This window comes from Piliocolobus tephrosceles, chromosome X (genome assembly GCF_002776525.5).
Source record: "Piliocolobus tephrosceles isolate RC106 chromosome X, ASM277652v3, whole genome shotgun sequence".
NCBI lineage: Eukaryota > Metazoa > Chordata > Mammalia > Primates > Cercopithecidae > Piliocolobus > Piliocolobus tephrosceles.
The window spans coordinates 16,770,744-16,790,285 of NC_045455.1; the positions used below are offsets into that span (position 1 = coordinate 16,770,744).

Here is a 19,542-nt window from a genome sequence, read left to right on the forward strand (position 1 = left end):
GTTTTATCGTTACTTTTTAAAATAAAAGCTGAAGCCACAGAGTTTCAGAAAAGTGAAACTGGAGCAAGTCTAAGTTAGGCCTATTTGATTTCAAAGCTCCCATGCTTTCCTGTACATCATATTGGTATTTAAACTGTAATTTCTACGTGTTTACCGCCTATTAGTGTTGAGGTTCTGTGGTTACTACAATCACAGATCTTATCTAATTCCACCTAATGGATTACTGAAAAGAAACCCATTATTAAATGGTTCTCTTTAGAAGAATCACATAGAGATCAGGATATCTGTGGTTTAAAAGGACAAGGGAAGTGCTAAGAGGCAGGAAGAGAGACGGAGAAGTTGAGAAATGAAAGAGAAACAGCAGGCATTAGAGGAAAGTAAATACTGGTTTAAAATAAGGACCATGATTTCCATTATTTGAGAAGCCTACCAATGGAATTAGCTGCCCACCCCAACCCCATCTTTCCAGCAGAGTCTGGAAGTCCATTTGTCAGGGAAGTCATAGAAAGGACCCCATTACGAAGCAGGTCCCCAAGCTGTCTTCCAATTCTCACATCCCAGTGCAGCCTTTTGCCCTTTAGCACAAGCCAGTCTGATTCCAATTCAATTTTAGTTTAGTCCTTGGCTCCTTGAGGGGAGAGAGCTCCAGAAATATGGGGTAGATCATAGTAACTCAGAGCTCCCCCAGGGAGAAAAAATTAGCCCTGCAATATTCCGAAAAGAACACCAGGCCTGCGCTGACACCTGTACAAATGTCTTGGTGCAATAGAGAGCCCAGAAACCAAGGCTGGTGCTGCCAGGTAGGCCTCAATGTGACCTAGCATGTACTCAGTGGAAAGCAGTATTACCCAGCATGCCTGTCCTCAACCTGGTGTCCAGAGGGCTGAACAAAACTAGGTCATTTTTCTTGATTCAACTCAGTGTCTGCTCTTCAAAGAAACTTGATGATAAAATAAATACACATATATAGATACATAGATATATAAGATAGATAGATCGACAGTAGGAGTCTGTTGAGGAACGACTTTTGATTACCACTGCATTGTCATAGTTTTCCAAATATCTGTGTTAGCAAAGGCAGCAGTTGTAGATATTCCTCCCCTGTATCACTCCTGTATGTTGTTAGGGCATGCATTTGTACTTAAAGATAAATGGTGGTGTGCCTGACTATATATACTCCTTGAGTTATGATGGGGTTACATTTCAATAAACCTATTGTTATTCAAAAACGCCCTAAGTTGAAAGTGCATTGAGTACACCTAACCTACCAAATATCATAGCTTAGCCTAGCCAAACTTAAACGTGCTTGGAACACTTGCATTAGCCAACAATTGGGCATATTTATCTAACATAAAGCCCGTTTTATAAAAAAGTGTTGAATATTTCATAGGTTTATTAAATATCTTCATGAAAGTGAAAAAAACAGAATGGTTGTATGGGTACTCAAAGTATGGTTTCTACTGAATGCCTATGGCATTCCCATTATTGTAAAGTTTAAAAATAGTAAGCCAAGCCCTCATAAATCAGAGACTTTCTGTATATTTAAATCAAAGGATGTCTGATTCCTCAAAGACCTAAAGACAAAACTATCATTTGATCCAGCAATCTCATTACTGGGTATAAAGCCAAAGGAATATAAATTGTTCTATTATAAAGACACATGCACATGCATGTTCTCTGCAACACTCTTCGTGATAGCAAAGACATGGAATCAACCTAAATGCTCATCAATGATCAACTGGATAAAGAAAATGTGGTATATATACACCATGGAATACTATGCATCCATAAAAAAGAATGAGATCATGTCCTTTACAGGGACATGGATAGAGTTGGAGGACATTATCCTTAGCAAACTAACACAAGAACAGAAAACCAAATACTGCATGTTCTCACTTATAAGTGAGAGCTAAATGATGAGAACACATGGACACATAGAGGGGAACAATAGACGCTGGGGCCTATCAGAAGGTGGAAGGTGGGAGGAGGGAGAGGATCAGGAAAAATAACTAATGGGTACTAGGCTTAATACCTGGGTGATGAAATAATCTGTACAACAAACAGCCATGATACAAATTTACCTATGTAACAAACCTACACATGTACTGCTGCACTTAAAAGTTAAAAAAAAAAAAAAGAAAAATTGAAAAAAAAGTTGCAGCAGTTGGGAATTTGCTCTTCCCCCCTTCTCCTCAAAACATTCACTTCCACTTCTTAGTTAAAAGTTGATGTTATCACATCAAGACAGGTTCGAAGCAGAACTGCTTTGCCACCACACTCTGAAAATTGGCTTTGGTAAGAAAATTTTGGCATTGATTTCAAAAGAATGGTTAAGAAAGAAAAGGAAAAAGAAAATCATGCAATATTTTGAGTGTGTGTGGGAACTAAGAGTCAACAAAGAGAATAAGAAGCTCAATAGAGAAGCCAAATCAATGGAAAAGAACACATTCCTAATTCCCAAGAAAGGGAACTCAGTCTCTAGAGATGACTAATAATTACAGAGGCAAAGAATAAATTGTTGAAGACTTAGATTTAAATGAGATACTTGATTCAAGACTAACTGATCAATTCCTATACCATTTAGAAAAAAACACTTTTTTCAAGATCTTGGGGCAAAAGTTTTCTAATTTTGTTTTCAATTGTAATAGCAAATTTTTTATTTAGATAAACTCACTGAAACACTTGGATGTCAAATGCTTTACCTATAGTCTGGTACCCAAGACCCTTGATGTAGCAAACTTGTGAAGTGCCAGACATGGCGCTAAGTAACAGTCTAAACCATTCCAGAATCCTATGAGATGTGTGCATATTATGATTTATTTTTATCTCACTTAATGTTGAATAAACTAAGGATTTGGGGAGATAAAATAAGCTGCCCAAGGTTATATTCGTAGTAAGTTATAGAACTTGGATTAATCTGGTCTGATATACTAAAAAAGTCGTCACTATATTATAAGAAGGAAAACCTCCTATTGTGTAGGAAAAAACTCAACCTAGTATGTTTTACTTGCCCAAGGTAAAATGAATTTTTAAAAAATACACACCAACTAAAAGCAACTTTTTAAAAAATGAGAAATGTAATGGTACAACGTTATTCTGCTTTTTAAAATGAATTGATAAGCTACAATATTTAAAACTACATTTTCTATATTCTGTTATCTTGACTGTCTAGCCTTACCACTAGGGGAAGCCAGGAAGTTTTGAAATGTGCTAAAGAAACTTCAAAATCTTTAAGTAACATTCACTTTCCTTTAAATCAGGAGGTGAAATTTATTGAAACTTCCAAGGGCAGGCCAGTCTGAGCTCTTGCTTTTGCCAGTCACCATTTTCCATGACTCTGTTGTCTTTCACTGTGACAGAATGACAATTTTCCCAAAAGGTCAGTATGGCAAGCAGAAAGTGACTGACACAGCTTCTGGGCTCCAAGAGGAAATACTGATGATAAAGTTGTGCTCAGAGTGGATATTACTATAGTTGAATATCATATGGCATGTCATTATTAATCCTACTTTAGTCCTATGTTGGTACTTGTTCATGTTTCAGGCTTTTGTCTCAGTTAAGAAAATTGGCCACAGAGCTTCCAGTACCATCACTCCACTGGAAATCTTTATTCCACATAATCTTAAATCTGACTGAAACTGGTTTAGGCTTAAAATGGATTTGGTTCCAAATTTAACTTTATTCAGTTTAACATTGCATCAAACATTGACTAGCCGAATTGTAGCATGATATTTACATGAGTAAAATAAGTCCTAAATGTCTTGGAGTTCTATCAGCCAAGAGGGTCAACTTGAAACTACCTCTGCTCTGACATCAAAACATAGAAATTTCCTAGTGGAACATATTTATTGATGAAGTATAAAGTCATCCTATCTTATGGTTCTGAATCTGAGTGGCTAAAAGCATCTGGAAATCACTTTAGACAGACATATTCTCATGTACATTTTGTTTGTTTCCATCCTGCAGAGCAGACTAAACAGAAAGGTAGAAGTAATAATAAATGAATAGGGTTGAAGAACTCAATAATAAATGATAAACCAATAGGGTTGAAACCAATAGGGTTAAAGAACACTCAATTACTGAAGAAAAAAACTGAAAATGTGATTAATGAAATCATTTTTCTCATATCAATTTTTTCTCTCTTTTTGCTGGCTTATATACTTTCAGATAGAAAACTACACAAGTCATTGATGAAATGATGTCTGTCTCCAGGCCACACGCCTAACTTTCATTGTTGACAAGCTTTGCTTTGATTTCATGAATCTTCTCCCAACTCATTTTCCCCTGCTCGCATAACTCCCAGTTCAGTCTCTAATGAAAGTACTTAAAGGATCCAGTACTACTGAAATCTCCAACTTTATTTTTTAGGTCTTACTTGTTCAACAGCACAATGGAGTTCGATGTCAACTACATTACCGTAGTTGAATATCATACGGCATGTCATTATTAATCCTGTGACTTTTAGCCACTCAGATTCAGATCCATAAGATAGGATGACTTTATACTTCATCAATAAAAGCGTTCCACTAGGACGTTTCTATGTTTTGATGTCAGAGCGTAGTTAGTTTCAAGTTGACCCCCTTGGTTGGTAGAACTCCAAATCATTTTTAAGTGGGTAAAATGAAGACTAGAGAGGAAGAACGGGTAGCACCTGAGAGCTGCGTGGCCACAATGCAGAGAACCTTCTGTTCCATTTAATTCAATCTCCTATGCATAGACAGTATCATTTGTTTGTATATTTTCCCTTATAGTTAACCTAAGCTCTTCCCACATAATGAAACAATAAATAAGCAAACTCTATGCCCCCACCTTCAATCTATCTGTTCATTCATTCTTTAATTCTCCAAACTTTAGTTAAGCCCCATCTATTTGCCAAACATTGGAACTAGGCACTAGGGACTCAAAGGCTAATATTCCATGTCCCCAAGGAGATCTTGGGCACCCACTGATTCTGGTAAAGTGAAAGAAATGCTAACTACCAACTTAAGAGAATGTTACACCAATCTCCCTGGGCCAGAACAGTCCCTCAGACAGATGGCTTTGTCTGCCATGGTGACAGCATCCTGTCAGCAGATCTTCTGTTTGTCACCTACTTCATTGAGGCTTCGGTGAATTCATTTAAGAATGTCTGTAAAGCAATTGGAGCTCTTTAGAACTGCTCTTCTGTGGCCATGAGGGTTATGATGGCAAATACTTGTATGCTGAGAAAGATTAGGGAATGAAGTTAAGTCAATAATCATTTTAATTGATAACTATAATATGGGCCATCAAGGCTTACTGAAGTTCCACCAAATGGAACACACACATTTCCATAACTAGTTTCAAACCACTTTTAGTATCTTGTTCTGCTGTAAGGTGATCACGTTAAAAAATCCTAAATACAACACAAAGGTATGACTGCCTCCTTTCACTCTGAAAGCCTTTCCCTTTCTTTGCTTTTTCGTATCCTGCTTATCTTCCCTGGACCAGTTCAAGGCTCACATCCATCTTCCTTGTCTTTCCAGCCTATAGAGTTTACTGCATCACTTACGGCACTTTTAACTTAAATGTAACAGTCTTGGTCACGTCTACCCTCTAAAGTCCTTTTTGATAACCCTACTTTAGGCCTCAGATCCCTAGCAAAAGTCCTAGCACCTACCACAAAACCCTACTCACAGCAGATATTCAATAAACAATTGCTATGTAAAAGAACATTATCTTTATATGAAATAAGTATATTTTAATAACCAAGTCTAATATTGCCTTTGATAAATATGCCTTTCTTTCCTCTCCTAAAACTAAACTGATACTTTTTAAAATGCCTAAAATGTGTGCAAGGAGTAAAAAGATATATAATCTTCTAATGCACTTGTCATTTGATTGTGATGGTCAGTGATATGGAATCAAACAGTCAACACAGACTCACTGCAAAAAGGAGAATATTTTATATGACAAGTAATTAGTAACAATGAAATTTATTTATTTATTTTTAAAATTAAACTTACTGGTTTTCTTCCTTACTGTTTCAAGAATCTATGTTTCACTGAGCAGTTTATTGTATAATTTGTTCCCTTCTTTAATTAGCAAGTCATTTAATTAACACATGCTTATTGAGGGTTTGCTATGTGTAAGGAGCTGCTTCAGGAAATGTTGAGAACATAAAAAAAAAGAAAAGAAGAAAATGCCCTCAAGTCTTACTGCACAGGTGTGGTAGAGTAGAAAAATGCATTCATTAGCAAGTTACAGAGGTCAGGATTTAAAGAATATTTAAGAGAGCTCTTCATGAATGTACCTAGAGCAGAGTACTCTGACTTGACCAGGAAGCTCATGTTGTGCATTTCACTGAACGTTTATTTAATGAATGAATGAATTAATGAATGAATGGAAGGAGGGCATAGACTGGAGCAGGATGTTGAGACCCAATTGCCATAGGCTCTGAATGGGATTGTGAATGGCTGAAATTGAAAGTGTTAATTTAGAAAGACTCATTCAGCAATAGTATTAAAGTATTAAACAGTATTAAAGATCTCTACCTAAAGTAGAGAAACAGGAAACATTCAGCAGCCATGGTAAGAGACCGGCAGGGACAACCCCAGAACTGTGAGTGTTGAAGAGAAAGAATCCAGGACAGATTGAGGAAGTGCCGTGCACCCGCCTGCTACTGCTCTCCCCTGCTTTCTGTTGTCAGCTTTCTCTATACTACTTTTTCCTCTTCTCTGTTTCTTTCTTTCCTTCTAGAAAATCCTTCCTTTTCAATACTGCAGTAGATAAGAGGCAGAGCTAGTATCTTCATCCATATGGTAGAATGAGGAGTAAAAGTCCCTGGAATCACTTTGCTGGTGGTGATTAAAAGAAACTCATGTTTATGAGGCTATGACTTGCCTGTCCAATGAGAACACACTTGAAAGAACTTCAAAATGCTAGGCTCACAACAGTTTAGTAAATAGATTCCTTCCACCACCAGCTTAACCCTCATAAAACAAAGCAGCAAAATTAATAGCTCCACACTCCACAGTTTTATGCATTCATAAAAACCAGATCAGGTAGGAACTCCTCCACCCAGCCTGCTCTCACGTCCTCCATAGAAGGGATTTCTCCCCCATTGCCCTGCGAAACCAGAGATCTCCTCATGTATAATCTTTATTCTGGCGACCAGCGTGACTTGTACAGGCTTTATACAACTTGAGAGAGGGAACTTTGCCTGACTCACCTTTGATTCCCCAGGACGTATAATGCATGACCTTATACATCCTGGGTGTTCAGTTGTTCAATGTTTGTGGAGTGAATAAATATATAACATTTATCAGCCCCAGATTCCTAGATCTTGTGAGGATCTTGATCCTCTCCATGGAGTGTGCACAGGTGACCAGCACATCTTAAACATAAGCTGATGTGTGCATTTAAAAAAAAATGAAGCTTAGCTCCCTCTGCCCTGCTGTGCTATGTGCAGGAGTCAGTTTCCAAATATTCAGAATGGAATTAATTTCTGGGCTCTCTTTGTTGCTGCACACTCATCACGAGCCACTCATTCTTCATTATCTCACTAGAGTACTGTCTGCCCTGCACAGTATTTGATAGGGGTATTGCGGCAGTTAAGGCTTAGCAATCAGACTGCCCTTTGACACAGCTATGAAAAGGCCTTCGATTCAAGCCTTGAGAACAAATTAAGGAATTTAAGAATGATGTTCTAAGCCAATGGGAAGTTGGAGACTAGAATTGTGAAGTATCATAATAAAGAGCTTTAGGAAGCTGACAGTGGTGTATGTCAGAGCGATTGGTTCCGAGGGTGTCCTCAATGTGAGGAGGAGGAAATGGAGATGCATGCATGTGGTTATCTTACCTCACAAAGAAGTCATGCGCCGCGTGCTTTTTTTCTTTGTGCAGAGAATAAATTCCTAGGAGTAAAACTCCTGAGTCAAGAGAATCCCTCCTCTTTCCCTGTCAAAATGCCTCAATATGGTTTTTGCCAATAGTATCCAGGCACAGTCAAAGCCGGAGAGGACTTGACTCTTCCATGAGGCCTGACATCTTGGGGCACAGGGAGCATGGCTGCTTGGGAGCCAAGAGGGTGCTGGAGACAGGTGCTGCTCCCTCCAAGATGCCATTACCTTCTCCCTCATGCTGACTTAGAAGGCAGCCAGACCCTTTGGGCTCAGGCATTTTTAATTTGCTTACTACCCATGGATCTTGACTGTCTTCAATAGGTAAGCCAAGGGGATGGGAGTGCCCACAGGGCTTCCCTCAGGAGGGGAGAGGCTCGGATGTCTTTCCTCACACACCTGATAACTTTAAAGCAAGAATAGTTTAGATTTAGCTGTTCTTGTTTTTTTTTTTTTTTTTTTAATTATTATTTCCCTCACTTAGATATGCAATAATGTGTTACCATTATGGAAAGTGTGGGAACTGTAGAACAGTAAAAAGGAAGAAAATAGACCGGGCGCTGTGACTTGCACCTGTAATCCCAGCACTTTGGGAGACTGAGGTGGCAGGATCACTTGAGGTCAGTTCAAAACCAGTCTGGCCAACATGGTGAAACCCTATCTCTATTAAAAATACAAAAATTAGCCTGGCATGGTGGCATGCAACTGTAATCCCACCCACTTGGGAGGCTGAGGTAGGAGAATTGCTTGAATATGGGAGGCGGAGGTTGCAGTGAGCCGAGATCACACCACTGCACTCCAGCCTGGACGACAGAGTGAGACTCCATCTCAAAAAAAAAAAAAAAAAAAAGAAGAAGAAGAAAATAAAAATTACCTATAATCACTTTACTCATACATAGGCACAGTTAAATATATATATCTATTTGATTATTATTTAAAGTTATAAATATGTTTACATTTTGAATTCATACTGCACAACATATTTATAATATATTTTTAACTTAAAAAGACAGGGTGAATGCTTTTCCATTTTATTTAATATGCTTTCATAAGAATACAATGTCCTTCCAGAAGAGCATAATATTCCATTTATAGATGTGTCATAATTTGTATGGCCAATCTCCAGTTTGGGACAACTAGGGACATTCTATTTTGAGGGTTTATTTTAAACAAGAATCTGATGAACATTCTAAGCCATGAATATTTGTGCAGAGAATAAGTTCCTAGGAGTAGAATTCCTGAGTCAAGAGAATTCCTCCTGTTTCACTGTCAAAATGCCTTAATATGGTTTTTGCCAATAGTATGCAGGTACAGTCAAAGCCAGAGAGGACTTGACTATTCCATGAGGCCTGACATCATGGGGCACAGGGAGCTGGCTGCCTGGGAGCCAAGAGGGTGCTGAACAGGAAGGTGCTCTGAGTGAAACCTTGGTCTGAGACTGCCATTCCAGGACAATCTGGTTAGAGTTTGTGACATGATGTTGGGGAAACAACTTTCCAAAGAGATTGTTTATTTTCCACTTAATGAACAGCTGGAATGTCAAATTAGACTAAACATTTGTGGAATCAAATCCCACTCATCAGCACTGCAGCAATATTAAAGCCAACATCTGGATCAGAAAGATGGAGGTCCCTCACCCGATTATATCCGGTACCAGTCCTCGAAGAAACGACCTCTGGATATGTAGTTTGCATGCAATGGCTGGGTGTCAGCTAACTTTAATTATGGGAAGCCACGTATTATACAAAACCAACCAAACAAAAGCGTCAAAGAAGAGGCTTCTTGATGATACAGGTCATTTCTTAATGATGATCAGTCAACCCCCTGCTTCCCCAGAGGGAGAGATGGTATTTATCAATAGGAGGAAATTTCAAATCTTGTCACGTCGCTGCGTTATATTGACAGGAAACCTGTGAGCATCGAACTCACTAAAATGCCACGATTTTCGGGTGGTTGTCACATTTGCTTTCACTTTCCCCCAAGTGGCTGCTGCAAGAATAAATTTCAGGGAATGCATGTTCCAGGGGCTTGTTTTTGCTATCTTGTTGAGTACAGTTCCTCCCAGTACAGGTTCAAATGTGCCAGGGAGGGTCCTGCTCTCATGCATTATTCAGGCACTTCCGTGATTATTTGGTTCAGAGGCGCCCTGCTTTGCGCTGCATCACTGGGATTTGGGCATGAGGATGTCTCAGGGCGCTCTGCAAAGCTGTGGTTTATGCATGCGGGTATCCACCTGAAGCCTGGAGCCGCCCTGGAGTGAGATAAGGCCCAATTCAGTCTCACTTGCAGCTCTAATCCCAGCCGGGCAAAGCAGAACACCAGATTGTACACTCAGATTGTGTTATCAGGTCCTCCGTGCTCAGCCATGCTCTCGTCTTAGCTAATTTCTCAGGCACTGCTTTTAGGGAACGTGAGAATTACACAGGTAGAAGCCATGAGGTGTCTCCGTTGTAATTGCTTAGTGCCAGCCAATTTGGACAGGAAAAGAAGTAAATCAGAATATTTAAGAGCAAGGCATGTGTGCCAATATTTAGAATCTATATTTGATAGCTCTGATGCATATTTTCCAAAAACATCACAGTAATTTTTTTTTAAATCCCCTCTGTCTAGATTTTGCCATTCTGTTATATGAAGGATTCTTCTGTTTTAGAATTTTTTGTTCACTCTGCTATCAGGACTGGGTAATCATTTTGGCGTATTAAACAAAAATACTTGTGAGATTCCAATTTGTTTCCATTCCTTCCCAAGTCTCAAACAAAGATCGTCTCCAAGGTCATCTCCTTGATAATGATTAAGAGGAATGTTAACTCAAAATATGGAATGTTCCACATGCAATGAAAAATTGATATGAGTAACAATAATAGTGGCCAGTATTTATTGAATCCATACTATGTCCAAGTACATTTCTAAGTGCTGTGCCTGTGTTCACCAACTTAGTCACCAAAACAAACTTTTGAGTCATGTACTACATTTAGATGATGTCTGTAATTCACAGAGTGATAATAGTTTTGGCAGTTTCTTCCATCATCTTGCAAAAATCAGGCTGCCTTGGAGGTTCAGTTTATGACTTAATGATGCAGTGGCCTAGGCTTTGTGGAACTCAAAGGTTTGGATGCAAAATGAACATCACAAGGTGAGGGATTTGTGTCTACCTGCAGGGAGGCAGCAGGAGATGAGAGAGAAGCAGCATCTTGCAAGGCCAGGGATGGACAGGAAGCAGGAGGAACAGAGGGCTTCCGTTCTACTTTAGCACAGGAGTGCATGGATTCAGAGGATGGTCTGAATACGTACAGCTTAGAAGAAGCTATAGAAACAATTTTCCTGAGCCCAGCACACCCACAAAGCTTTAATAGATTTACATTTGAGGAAGGGGCATTAGAGACAAGGGGGAATTACTGCAGTTGCATTCATTTTTAACACACCTAAAGAATCTAGAAGCCAAAAGCTGTAGTAATCTCAGAACAATAAAGGTTGAAAATAGCTATGCAAGAGAATCAAAATAAAGCCAAAGCTCATTCCATGCCATAATGCTCTTTCTGGCCTTAAAATGGATCTTTCTTGAATACAATGCTATAAAGACTCCGAAAAGCGTTCAGAGAAGGTGGCTGAATCCTGAAGTTGGCTGTCCCAAAGCCTGTATTCAGGAAAAGATTTAAGAAAAGTACGAGTCCAACTGTACTCCTTTGGACAAAGCATTAGTGCATAATTTCAAGAATGTTGGGAACTTCACTTTATACAGAGTGAAAAGAAAATAGGTTTGAAGTCAGACAGATTCGAGTTCCAACGTTAAACCCACCTCAATTTCAGTGTGACTTGGTTAGCTTACAGGACCTCTGGGAGCCTTAGTTTCCTCATCTAAACAGCTAAAGCATCAGTACTGACTTCATAGGGTTGTGGGAATTGTTGAATAAGATAATGAATACAAAGGGCCCAGCAGTAGCTGATACCTAGCAGATCCACACCATTTACACACACTTTACATACACACTCCGCACTTCAACTTTCTCGCTTCTCCATGATTATTAGAGCCTCGTAAACTGTCCAGAGTGAAATTTCAAATATTAAACAAGATGTGTTAATGAATATTTAAGAAAACAACCTAAAGCAAATTTTTATTTGCCTAACATTTTTTAAGTTTTCAAACTACTTTCAAAGTATTGTATTGTATCAAAGACAGCAAAGGAAAGATTCTTCGTCCACTTTTACAGATGAGAAAACTGATGCTCAGAGATATCCAAGGATTTTTCTTTTTTTGAAACAGAGTCTCACTCTATTGCCCAGGCTGGAGTGCAGTGGCATGATCTCAGCTCACTGCAACATTTGTCTTCCAGGTTCAAGTGATTCACCTGTCTCAGCCTCCCAAGTACCTGGGATTACAGGCGTCTGCCACCATGCCTGGCTAATTTTTGTATTTTTAGTAGAGATGGGGTTTCACCATGTTGGATAGGCTGGTCTTGAACTCCTGATCTCAGGTGATCCACCGGCCTCAGCCTCCCAAAGTGCTGGGATTACAGATGTGAACCACTGTGCCCGGCCATATCCAAGGATTTTCTTAAGGTCAACAAGTAAAAAGCAGTAGAACTGGGACTTCTCTTTTTTCTTTCTTCAACTCTTGTGCTCATTTCGTTTGTTTAAATACATGTGTTGGTTCTGTATCTCATGAGAAACACTATGCGAGGTGCTTAGGATATCATGGTACACTGCGTGGCCCGATCTTAAGGTCCTGAGTCATCAATTGACTACCCAACACTGTCTTATTTTGCTCATAGTTAAGAATTAGAAAGAAAACACAAAATTCATGCTTTATTCTACAAGTTGGGAGGTTTCACTGATATTAGCTCATTTTTTTTTCTTTGAAATCAAGTGAAAAAGAAGACCCAGGAGAATGAGCCAGAAATGCCAGAATATGGATATGCCCTCTGGTATGTTTTTTGACTGTGGAAGAATTATTCTTAAATAATACACTCATTTCTAAGTAGGGAGCGTTCCAGACTTCAGTCTGGAGGTACATAAAGTCTGGGGGTCTCTCTTTATCTGATGGCAGTGGCCACTGATGTTCATCCAGAAAGCGGTTGTAAAATGGTGAAAGTCTTATTCTGTCATTTCTTTTTTCATTTTATTAGCTGGAATGCCTCTATAAAAAGAAACTTTCCCTTATCAACTATTTGGCATCCTGAGGTAGAGTTCACACAGGAAAGGCAAATGAACGTTTGATACATTTTACTTACCAGTTTTCAAAATAGTGGCTTGCTTTCTTACAGTCTCCCCCAAAGGGGATTTTTATTGCTGTTTGTGTGTTTTAGTATCCCATAAGCTCATGAATCTAAATATACTTAAGAAGTTTCAATACACTGTAGTCATGATCCTTACTGATCCTCAATTTATCCAATGTTTGGCTAGTGGGAGTTTATTCAATATGGATTCGGAGTTCTTTTGATATAACCCTTGTAGACTTTTATTAAAATTCTGAAAGGAACTTGCACACTGTAAAAGCTCTATATCAAAAAAAGACCAAGAAGGAGAGTGTGGGAGCTTGGAATTTTCCACAGCTCCTAAAGAGCAAAGCGATTGCTGCTCAACACTTCACCTTGGCTAGCATTACCTGTGCACTAGTCTCCTCTCTCACTCCCAACCAAGTGGTGCAACTAAGATTTTTGCTAATTGCACCTGCGCATTGAAGACAAAATAGGAAACAGATACCATCTCTAACTCTCATATATTTCATCCAGGCCCAGACACCAGGGCTTTTCTCTTTCATTTTTGCTTCTCTTTTTCTTCTTCAGCTCCCATCCACGATATTTTTCTCCATGCTAGGAACAACAGGCAGGGCTAGTAACTCATTTGTGACTAGATGCCAGTGTCACTGCACAAACTAATCTAGGGAAAACCAAATTATGTTGGAAATAATGCAGAGCCCTGATCAGGTTCTCTTCAAAATCCACTTATTCACGATAATTAGCACGAGTTTCTTCCAGAAGCCCAGCTTAGCACATGGACATTCAATGGGGTCTTTCAGCTGCAGTGACTCTGAAGCTGTGATTCTGCCTAATTAATAAAGCAATGACAGACATTTAGAAAAATATATGCATGATAATTTAAGTCTCCCAGAAAAAAATCAATTCGTTCTGTCTAAACTTTGCCTTGGGTGTTCCCTTCATCAAATCAAGTGTGGAGCATTGACCTTAAGTTGCAAATATTTTTCTTCAGGCATGATTGAAGCTTCGAGAGGTAATAGCTTTCAACATTCATCTCTTAGAGATTTTAAAACACTCAAATGAGGACACTATCCCACTTTTCGCTGCTATATGTAAATCTGAGAAAATAGTCTTTAAGACTTTCAAAGTAAATGTAGCTTAGGGCTACGAGAGGTGGCTTTTTCATTTGTGCAATCAATACACGATTAAAATGGTGTGTTGGGAGGGGGTGCATCCCTTAAGCAACAGAATGATACAACTGTAAGTTCCCTTAGGGAACTTCCCTAAATATGCCCCTTTGTGTTGATTATTTCTCTTGGTGATAAGCATTTGAAAAAAAGGTCACCTGTTCCTGACATCTGCTACTATCTCTGTGTCTTTTCTTGAAATGACGTGCTATACTGATGCTAATCTAAATGAAAAACAATTCGAAGCATATACATAAAGCTACCAAATAACTGTAACCAAAAGAAAAAGGGGGGAGGGGAAGACCCATCAACAAAAAAAAAACAAACCAGCTAAAAGCTTTTGATCGATTTTCAGTTAAGGAAGATTACAGCCACAAGGGGGCTCTCGAATCTTCCCAAACACTAGTTAAGTGCTGAGAGCTGTTTTTCTAGTAATTAATTTCCACAAATCAATATTACCTATTAATGTACCTTACAGAGACAAGCTACAGACTTCTGACACTTTACATTCAAGTTAAAGAGAGAATTTCATATAAAAATTCAAGGGGCCCACAGTGATTGTAAGTCAAAGCTGAAATTAGTTGCACCTGTGATTTCCTGCGTCCGCTCTAGCATAAAAAATCCCAACACTGCAAATTTCATCAAAGGTTAAAACTGAATGTGAAGCACTGTGTATATAATGGAATACATTGACCTCCGATGGATTTTAAAGGCTGTCTGCCTCCTCCTCCTACATCGTGCACCCCCCAAACAGCCATGTAGGGTGACACAGCAGTTAAAATGCAATGACCCTTTCTAGGGGTGGCGGGAAGTTGCGACAGCCATTAGTTCTGGAGGTATTCAACTCATGCTGAGAGCCTGATGGTGCTGATGGTGTTTACAGCCTGCACCACAAAAGGCACTTGGAATTCAAGAGGGCATTTTAATTTTCTGTTCAAGCCAGTAGATAGGGGCAGAATCTCATACCACACTTGGGCAGAGAATAAGGACAGATGGGAATCTCATCTCCAGCAGAAGGGAGAATACCACCTAGCACCCTTACCAAAGGGAAAATGGAGGAACAGAAATGCCCCAAAAACATTCTATCAGAGTAGTTAAAATACCCAGATAATCTTTGCACAAACTCAGAAAGCCCCTTGGGGCGCTGATGTGAAATGGTTTTTTGACAACTGCCTTTTCTCTAAGCTAATGAGAAAATCATCCCAAAGAAAGGTGAGCATAGGTCTGCCATTGGGCAGGAGCACTTTTGTGGCATGTGGGGGATGTGATACCTTTCCCCTGGACAGCTGGCTCTTCTGAAGAGGGGTCAGGGAGCAGCACAATTGTCCCTCATAATCAGGGTCTTCACGCATCATGCTTCCACATTCATTTTGGTTGTTGAAATTAGAAATCATTGTTGTTAAACAAATCCCTGGGTCAGGAAGGCCAGTGTTCTCACTCAGGCTCCCAAGAGACATATTCTGGGACAGCAAATTCCTCTGTTGTGAAATCCTACATTGCTTGGCAAATGCCCCCAGTACAACATGAACCAAACCTTGATGTAAACTGCATAGACTGTCGGCTTAGGACTTTTAGAGTCACTGGTACCCTCAAATTTCATTCCCAGTTTAAAGAGCAGTAGCCCCTCTTAATTAGACTCAGTCATTTCTCTTTAGAATTTCAAAAGGTGACTTCTAGAATTTTAGGAAGAGCCCTGTTTTGTTGTTTTCAGGTCTGGTCTTCCATTAAACCCTTCCATTGAAAACCTTCCTCTTAATCACTTTGCAAGTCACCTTTGTGCTTTCCAGCATCTATCTAGAGCATTGCTGTCATTCAAGCACCATCGGGATATGTGGGGCCTTCCTTTTTAGAGCACTGCAGCCACGACCTGGGGATTTAAATTTAGTCTAGGGCTTGTATGTACAGACAAGGACCCTCTGCTCAATCCCCATTCAGAGCCCTCCCTCTCCTAAGGGCAGCTAGGATTTAGGCAGACCCCTGAAGGAGATGGGCAGGCATTTCACAGGTAGGTAGAAACCTCCAGATTCTTAGCAGCTCATGGGGGATTGCGGCTTTAGACAGAGCATATCTAGTCAAGTTTAAGTACATTTCTTTAAAATACATTTTGACCTTAAAATCTTAAATAACTTAAAATTATAAAGAGAAGGAATTCCTCTCCTTTAAGCAGAAGGCAAAGGTTGATGTTTTAAAGAAAATAAGTGGACCCTTCCTGTACCATCCTTCCCCTTTTGTAGTGCATCTGATCACAATAGTATTTTACCAGAGAACTGCTCTTTTTTTTTTTTTTTGAGACAGAGTCTCACTCTGTCGCCCGGGCTGGAGTGCAGTGGCCGGATCTCAGCGCGCGGTGGCTTAAGCCTCTAATCCCAGCACTTTGGGAGGCCGAGATGGGCGGATCATGAGGTCAGGAGATCGAGACCATCCTGGCTAATACGGTGAAACCCTGTCTCTACTAAAAAATATGAGAACTGCTCTCTAAAGAAATTAAATGATTAATGATCTGCTATGATGGGTGGGGTTACTTAGGGGTGAGGCTTCAGAAGACAAGTCTTTCTCAGTGAAGAACTGACCAGCGCAACTGCTGATTTTTACTAATCAACACAAAATCAATCATTGATCTCCCATTGAGAGATGTTACGGGTTGAATTGTGCCCCTTCCCAAGAAAAGATGTAGAAGTCCTAACCACTACCCCACCGCCCCATATTTGGGAATATGACCTTTCTTGGAAATAGGGTCTTTGCGATAATCAGGTTAAGATGAGGTCATTAGAGTACACCCTGATCCAGTATGACTGCTGTGCTCATAAAGAGGTGAAATGTGGACTAAGAGACAGATACATGTAAAGTGAAGACAACATGAAGTCACAGAGAACACCATCTACAAGGCAAAAAATAGCTGGGGCTTCCAGAAGATAAAGGAGAGGCCTGGCACAGTGTCTCCTACCCTCAGAGGAAATCAACCCTGCTGACACCTTGATCTTGGACTTCCAGATTACAGAACTATGAGAGAATAAACTGCTGTTGAAGCCATCCAGTTAGTGGTACTTTTGTCACCGTGGCCACAGGAAACGAAAACAAGGTGTATCTTTAATGGAGAGACAGATGAACGTAATAAAAGAAGAGACCTGCACTAGCTGCACACATTAATAAACCGAGTCTTTTTCAATAAATATCAATGGACTGTCAAGAATACTAAATATTTGCGAAACACAAGACAACTTTAAAAATATTATTATGATTATCCTGATGACTATCCATTATGTCATCTATTAAACCACAACAGAACAGGAGAAAAAAGAACAAGAAGTTCTTAGAAACTAATTTATACTCATATATGATGAGCCTGAAAATAAACTAATAGGTAAGACAAATGGTATGGACCAAGTAACTTGTCAGATATGAAAGGGTAGGGGAAAGACATGCAAACTATGAAAAATTAATGTAAAAGACAAGGAGATGGAATCTGTATGTCCAATATCCATCTTGAAAAAAATCCCCAATAGAGAGCAAAGAGAAACAAAGAACCAAAAGAGAAAAAATAATAAAAGTAAAATTAGACTACTTCCTAAGCCTGAAAAATTGTGCATTGAAATTGAAAAGGCCTGAATGAATTTAAGGGCTCTGAATGAAATGTTAGAACCCCAAAGATAAAGAGAAGATCCAAATGCTTTCAGAGAGGAAGAACCTGAAAAGAGATTAGATACATGGAATAAAAATCAGTTCACCACAATTTTCTCATCAGAACCCTGAAGACTAGAAATAATGAATCAGAAGCTTCAAACTTTTGAGGGAAAATGATTTTAAACATTGAATTTTATACTTAGCCAAATTATCAATTACATGTATAAGTAAAATAAAAAATAGTAATACAATCAGAATATTTGCTTTCTTTGCACTCTGTGCTAAAAAGGACTGTATTTGAAAAAGCATCCCAATGTAAATAAGAATGAATTCATAAAAAAGCAATGAGATCTAATGGGATCTTCCATTCAGTCCAAGTAACATTTTGTGGGGACAGATTCTCCTAAAATTCTCCCTGGACTTAACACAGTCTGCAAGGAAAAGATTTACAAGGATGACAATTCAGATATTTTTAAGGAAACATACACAAGAGGAAATTGTTTCCCTTTTAACAGATACCAGAATTCACGAATTGAATATTTTAAATAATAATAATAATGAAAGAGTCATAGAATTCTCTCTATAAGATAAAAGGCAATTAGCAACTCTCAGAGGAAACAAAAAGCTGAAAGAGAAAGTTACAGCCATCTGTGATGCAAACTAAAACGTGGCATTATTTTAAGGTCTAGAAATGTAAGAACGCAGAATTCGTTTGACCTTGGCATGGGTTAGAGGAACCTGTGTCCACTCCTTTGTTTGTGAGTTCAATCACATCATTTGTGAGTATTTATAGGGTCACATTATGTATGTTGTTTATTGGTTTTTTTATTTTTAGATTCATCCTAGAGAACAAGTCCAAAGTCTATGCTACATTGAAGGCCAGATGTGAATGTTCAAAAGCCTTACAGAGTGAGGATAAGACCCGTAGACGCTGGGCATAGAGTAAGCTGAGAGGTTGTCAAGGGAAGTAAAGATGCAAGAATTTCCTCATTTTCCATAGTGGAGAGTCAATATATTGCTGTGTGATAGAGAAAGACATAAAGCTTTTATTCACTAAGTAACAAATACATGTTGGGCTCCTACATATCAGAAGCAGGAGTAGAGCAGAATCTCACTGGGGAGGCTGTGGTCGAGGGTCTCATTCCTTGTTCTTTAGTGACAATGTTAGTGGTGGGGTATGCAGATGGATTGTATCCACAGGAAGAAGAGCTGCATGTTGAGGCCCTTTGATACCCTTCCATTCAGTCCAAGTAACATTTTGTGGGGACAGATTCTCCTAAAATTGAATACAGACTTTATACCAGACTATTTTTCTGTGTTTTTAACATTTTCTGTCCTATTTTTGCTTTTACTCCTTTTTGTCAGATTCTAAGATAGCTGTGGGCTTGGTAAACCTGTACTCAGGCTGCTATCCTTCTGAAAGTAAACTGCAAAATTGATCTTGATACCCAACTGTCTCAAAAGCAAGCACTTTAAATACAGTTCCTCTGCCAGATGAGAGATAGGATTAGAGGGCAGACAGTGCTGATCCCACAGGTACTGTGATCAGAGGAGAGCACAGCAGGAAGTAGGCCCTGCCATCCTGAGTCTCCGTCCTCAGATGCTCTCATGATAGGAAGCTGATAACCCTACACCAGACTCCCCTAGGTTCAAACAACCAAGAGTCACTGAAAACATGGA

At 39.3% G+C, this 19,542-nt stretch overlaps 1 protein-coding gene across 1 annotated transcript in view; it reads right to left on the bottom strand.

Annotated features, from left to right (window-relative positions):
- The window catches only part of HS6ST3 (heparan sulfate 6-O-sulfotransferase 3), a 742,727-nt gene that overhangs the window by 4,678 nt on the left and 718,507 nt on the right, over positions 1-19,542 (bottom strand). The gene's annotated exons all lie outside the window — the stretch shown is intronic.